The sequence below is a fragment of the Neltuma alba genome, unplaced genomic scaffold (genome assembly GCF_004799145.2).
Source record: "Neltuma alba isolate B1F8T4 unplaced genomic scaffold, ASM479914v2 tig00010580_pilon, whole genome shotgun sequence".
Lineage (NCBI taxonomy): Eukaryota > Viridiplantae > Streptophyta > Magnoliopsida > Fabales > Fabaceae > Neltuma > Neltuma alba.
In genome coordinates, this window is record NW_021635445.1 from 577045 (window position 1) to 582500 (window position 5456).

At 45.9% G+C, this 5456-nt stretch overlaps 1 protein-coding gene across 1 annotated transcript in view; it reads right to left on the reverse strand.

Moving 5' to 3' along the window:
- Positions 1 to 4848: 4848 nt before the first annotated feature.
- LOC114757203 (uncharacterized) overlaps positions 4849 to 5456 on the reverse strand; it is a 1855-nt gene continuing 1247 nt past the window's right edge. The window contains 1 exon segment of the mRNA XM_028946204.1: positions 4849 to 5456. This exon segment is cut by the window's right edge and continues 621 nt beyond it. The gene's annotated coding sequence lies outside the window, so the exon portion shown is untranslated.

Consider the following 5456-nt stretch of genomic DNA (forward strand, 5'->3'; position numbering starts at 1 on the left):
GATAGAGATCCTAGCTAACACGGGAAGGCTTTGTGCAACGTGTTCGGGAGACGGGAAGGGCCGTCTCTTTGTTGTGGGCAACTACATCAATCAGCGGTTGCTGTATCCTGTGCTCCGGTGGTCGGCGTCTGTTTTAGCGTCTTCTCCTATGGATAGGACGTCTAACCAGACAGCCCCGCTGGATAAGCTAAAGGGAGTCGGAGGGACTGTACGCTCTCTGGAGTCGAAGTCAGCCACAGATAGGTGGCGTCTTCTTCTCCTGTTTGAGTTTATGCAGTCTCTCTTCGATCGGAAGTACTCGTTTGTGTCGGCGGAAGTTCATTCTGCCCTCGACACTAACGTCTTTGACGTGGCATTCGTTAAGAAAGAAGAAAGGTTTGCTTTGTCACCGGTCAGCCCCTGGGATACTCTTCCTCGTGGCCCCTCTTCGCCTTATCACACCATGTATTGGTGTGGTGGGCGGCAGAACAGTGCTATTCCGGACAAAGGTTTCAGCGCTGTGCCATCTCAGGTGACGATATTGTCATCGCGGATGACCGCGTGGCCATGACGTACTCAGCTTTATTAGAGAGGCTGGGTGTGTCTATATCACTCCCGAAGTTTATAACTTCGAGGGAGGGTGCCTGTGAGTTCGCGAAGCGCTTTCGGCTAGACCGGTTGACAATTGATGTGTCTCCCGTGTCTATTCGAAAGTTAGCTACAATTCGAAACCGGTGGTATAACTTGATGTTATCTCACCAGGTCCCACTGCGCGTTTAACGCAGTGAGATTAGCTGCTTTTGGGCTTAAAAGCGGCATCACGGCCCCTGGGGTCTTCCAAACATGGAAAACGATGTAGGAGGGCTCTGGAGTATGCAATTATACGGTATATTGCCGTGTACGCTGTGGCTAACGATTACTGTAGCTTTCGTGCCTTCCCCTGAGGTCTTAGGGCAGGTGGTGGATAGACTTCTTCTTATCTGGTATTTCCGGTAAGAGCTAGCCAACTCGGAAAAGAAGGAGTAGCTAATGCTAATTAGAATAGGCTGTGGCACTTTCTCAAAGGGAATGATTGGACAAATATACCAAGAATATCTGTTTTGCGCAGAATCGGTACCAGTGCCAGTCAAGCAAGATGATGCTATCACCTTCCTTAACTTCGAAAAAGAAAGAAGAGGCATCCCTCATCTCGTTCTATCATATCTCCTGGCGAAATATCCCATCCTTACTAACTTAGCAGGTTAGCTCGTGGGACTTACTCTAAGCCTTTCTCTCCCTAACCGGATTCTGCTTGAACTGAGAATTCAATATCCCATGGGGCTCCATACAACGAGGAGGTTGGAAAAAGGCATACTATAGCGCGGAAGAGATAATAGAATGTTGAATTTCGTTCTTAAGGGCAGCCTTAAAAGGTCTTCATGTGTATGATTATCGATTCTTGAGAAAGAAGGACCTGTTCAGTTTTATAAAGAATTCCATCACTATTAGCGGAACCAAAACAAGGACAAGCTTTAAAGCAGGAGCGAACAAGAGCAAGAAGAGCAAAGCCAGAGGATTGAGTTCTTTCTCCAGTAAGCGAGAGGGCGTGAAGCGCAGCTCAATCCGTTGCTTCTTCCTTTCAGTTGAGAACTTACCGTTCCTCTGTGCTGTTGGTTTTACCCTGCCCGGTAACGGGTCCTTGAATATTCTCAGGTTCCGATTGTCGACAAAGAAAGAGGCTTATCTAGGAATTCCTGCTCGATCATCGGTTATCGGAGATACACTCAATAAGGTATCACGACTTGGGATAGAGAACGAGTAGGCACAAAATAGTTAGTTATTACGCATGGAAAAGAGTGCTTTGAGTTTTCTTCTCGTGTCATCAGATGCCTCGGATGTTTTGGTCTTTGCTTTCACATTAAAGGACCCGACCCTCGTAGATCAGTTGGACTGGACCGGATAGCTGGAAAGGTGGGAGAAAAAAAGGGGGTTAGAAGGCCGCCTTAACGCCTTATCCAAGAAGTAGCCCTTCTGAGGCTAACCCGTCGTACCCCTGCGCGATGGCCTCGTCAGAGGCGTGGGCTGCTTCACCAGCGTGAAAGAGAGGGCCGACCGCAAGACAAGATAATTTTTTTATGGAAATCCAAGGAGGTGGCTGACTTATGAGCAAAAAGGGAAGTCCCCTCGCTATCGGACCTGTAAGGGACTGTTTGTTGGATTATTGAAGTGGACTACTCAGTCCACGACAAAAAGGCAATAATCGCCAACTCTGTCTTTATCTTTGCTTTTGTATATAAACTTCATGTCATACTACACGGAGAGTGAAACTTACGAACAAGCGAGTATAGAGAGTTCTTATAGAACGAATAACGAAACGAGCGGAATAATATTCGCGAGTCGAGCTCTTTACCATACCAGGCTTTCTTTACGTTTTTCTTTCCTTAGTGCATCCTATGGACAGATGCCCTGGTCACAAGTCAAACTTGAAGCAATTCCTCTTCTCTCGACTTTCAGGTATTCCAATCCAAGCTCCTTAGTCTTGTACTGATCAGAGTACCACTTCTGATTGGCAAGCTTATCTTATCGAAGCAGGATAGAACTTCCCAGTCAGCTAGCTACTGCCATTGTTTTCAAGCGAGTGGAAGACCTTGAAGTCTAAGGGGATCTTCTTTCTCTCGTTCCCAGCTAAACTAAGATGACTTTTTCTTAGCTAACAGCAGAGATTTTGCTTGAATACCTCTAAGAATCTCCAAGCGAGTCCTTATTATATATAGCATCTTTCCTAACGAACCGAACTACCTTGAGACTTTTGTCTATTTCCCGTGGGAGTTTGCTTAACCCGTGAGATCCCCACCAGTCCTTCTTTTCTCATGAAAGTCTAAGTATAATTCGACCTTTTTCATCTTCACTCAATCGCTGTCCCAATTATAGTATCCATCTACCTATGCCCTCGCTCTTCTTATGCTGTTATGCCGCTTGTCCTCTAGTCTGTCATCTCGCGGGATGCAGCTTCATTCTTTGATTGATGCCATATCGCTTCTCCCGCATTCTCTGGAAAGAGGGCCTTTCCCTTTCGATCCGGGAATAAGGCATCCGTGCGAATCAAGACCCACTCCCTATTCTCCTTCTTGACTAGGCGGCACAAGTCTGAAAAAGTAAGCGCTTAGGCGGAAAGAGAAAACTAAAAAGATGAAATAAAGCAGGTATGGGATTACAGAGGTCTAACTGCCCCGCAGGGGAAGCCCCGAAGCGAAGGGAAGTCAAACCTTTCTTGCAAAGCTGCTTCATTAGAAAAGAGAACATTAGGCAAAGAGAGAAGCTTAGGGGAAGGAGAATGTCAATACAAGGCACTTCATGGAATGCCTGAGCCCTTGGAGACGGCGAGAGGGTAAATGAAGCCCCTGCCCTTGTTTCCAGCTGGCCTTCCTCGCTAACTATGCTAGCTCCTTTATAGCTCATTTCCCTCTTCTTCTGGTGAAGCTGCTCTCTGCCCAATCCCTTGAAGTTTGGCTTTCCAGGCGGACTTGGCTGGCTTTTCTGGGAATCTGTCTGAAGGCTCATCTGTTTACCCGAGCTTGCTGACCTTCCTTTGAGAATAGGATCGAAAGAATTGAACTAGACCAGATCGACTTCAAAAGGAGGCTGCTCCTGATTCTTTTGCAGCTGCAGGAATATAGGTTACTATAGAAAAGCAATCAATCCGGTAATGCAGGAAAGGCAAGGAAAGCTGTCCCGGAGTGGAACTGTGAAAGAAAATATCTATCATCAACATCATCACCGGTAGGGAAAGGAGTCATTCAAATAAAGAAGTCACAAAAAGAAAGAATAAGGATCCGGAAAAAGAGAAGAATCGGGTTTAGCGGTAATGGCATAAGCCAAAGCTAGATCACCGGAGTTTGGGCAAATGGGTACGAGAGAAAAAGGTTTTGAAATGCATATTCCGAAACAAGATAATCAACCGAAGGAGATTCCCCTGCAAAAGGAGATGGCTCGAGTTTCATACTAATCTTCGATCTTCAAAATTCCCTAAGGTAAGGCATCCCAAGGAGCGAAGCGGCTCAAAGGATTGGCAATTCAGCTCAGTCTGGTCTGAGGAGATGGGCTAGGCTACTCGCCCCATACGTAGGAAGAGGAGGAAGTCAAGTACCTATATCCAAGATCACGATATCCGGTTTGGTGGTAATATCAAGAGGAAGGGCATAAAAGAAAGCACCAAAGCAAACAAAGTTGATTATTCTAAGATACGAACTTGCGGAAGGAATGAAAAGGTATTCGACTAAGACGGGGGCGGGTATTCCCGAAGATGCTTGACCTAAGAGATAGAGACGAGAACGAGACTAAGAAAATAAGATATTGGAGAGGAAAGAAGCAGTGCGAGTAGAGTAGGGGAGATAAATCAAAGAAAGACAGTACGGAAAGGGGGAGAACCCCTACCCCAGAAAAGGAAGAGCTTAAGTTCTTTTAAAGACTTATTTCCAGTTCTCTTTAGTAGAGAGGGAAAACATTCTCACAAAGAAAGAAGAGCACTAGAGTACTATAGAGCGGAGCTCCCTGCTTAAGCTGAAAACCGCTGACTTGCTTGAAGAGCAGTAACTAGCTTACTCGAAAGCGAAAGACTTTATAGGCGCTTTCACTTCCAATTTCTTTGAATGTAAGGAATCCCCTCCTCCACTAGATCGGGTAAACCTCACTATATCTGCGATAACATCACAGACCAGTAGGTCGCCCTGAAGGCCTGCTAACCATCGAGTCCGCCGAATCATGCAAAAGAGGACCTGAAAACGCCTTCTAAGCCCGGCCTTAAGAACGAAATGGAATTGCGTATGTGATGCTCGAGAGATAGGGATAGGCGCGATAGCAGCAAGACTGAAAGGAGAGGAACGGGACTATTATGTATGCCATTCTAGGCTTTGCCCTAGAGAGAAAGAATTCCCTCTCTATCTAATACTATACGCTGTAATGGTAAGATAGAAATACTATACGTGCAGGTGCTGGAGCTGGAGAATAAAATCAATCAAACTATACCCTCTTGTGACCAATAGGAAGAGGGAAGCCCCTATAAAGCTTAGCGCTAAGGGATGCTATTCCGTTCTAAGTCTTCCATCCTGCCGGAAAAATAGTGAAGCTGGTCATTACTCGACTGTTAAGGAGAGGTACAAGTAAACTTTCGCTGTCGCTCAAGATCCCCGAACTTCTCCCTATGATCGAGCTACAAATCAACGAGAAGGCAGATTTCACTAAAGAAAATCCCATTTGAAAACCATCCCATGGGTATGGTCACATTCAGACCAGAAATAGCCTTAGTTGGCAAAATAGGGCTATCGGGAGAGAGCGACCCAATCGCTGGGCGAATAACGAGTGGGACCGGTGGGATCAAGCTGTGACCATATTGATAGATCTCTATCTTTTAGAATCCCCTGTGAGTGAGGGTGCTCCTATTATAGAGATCGTTCATAGGATAGCCTATGGCTAGTTAAAGGGACTTTCTTATTCATACT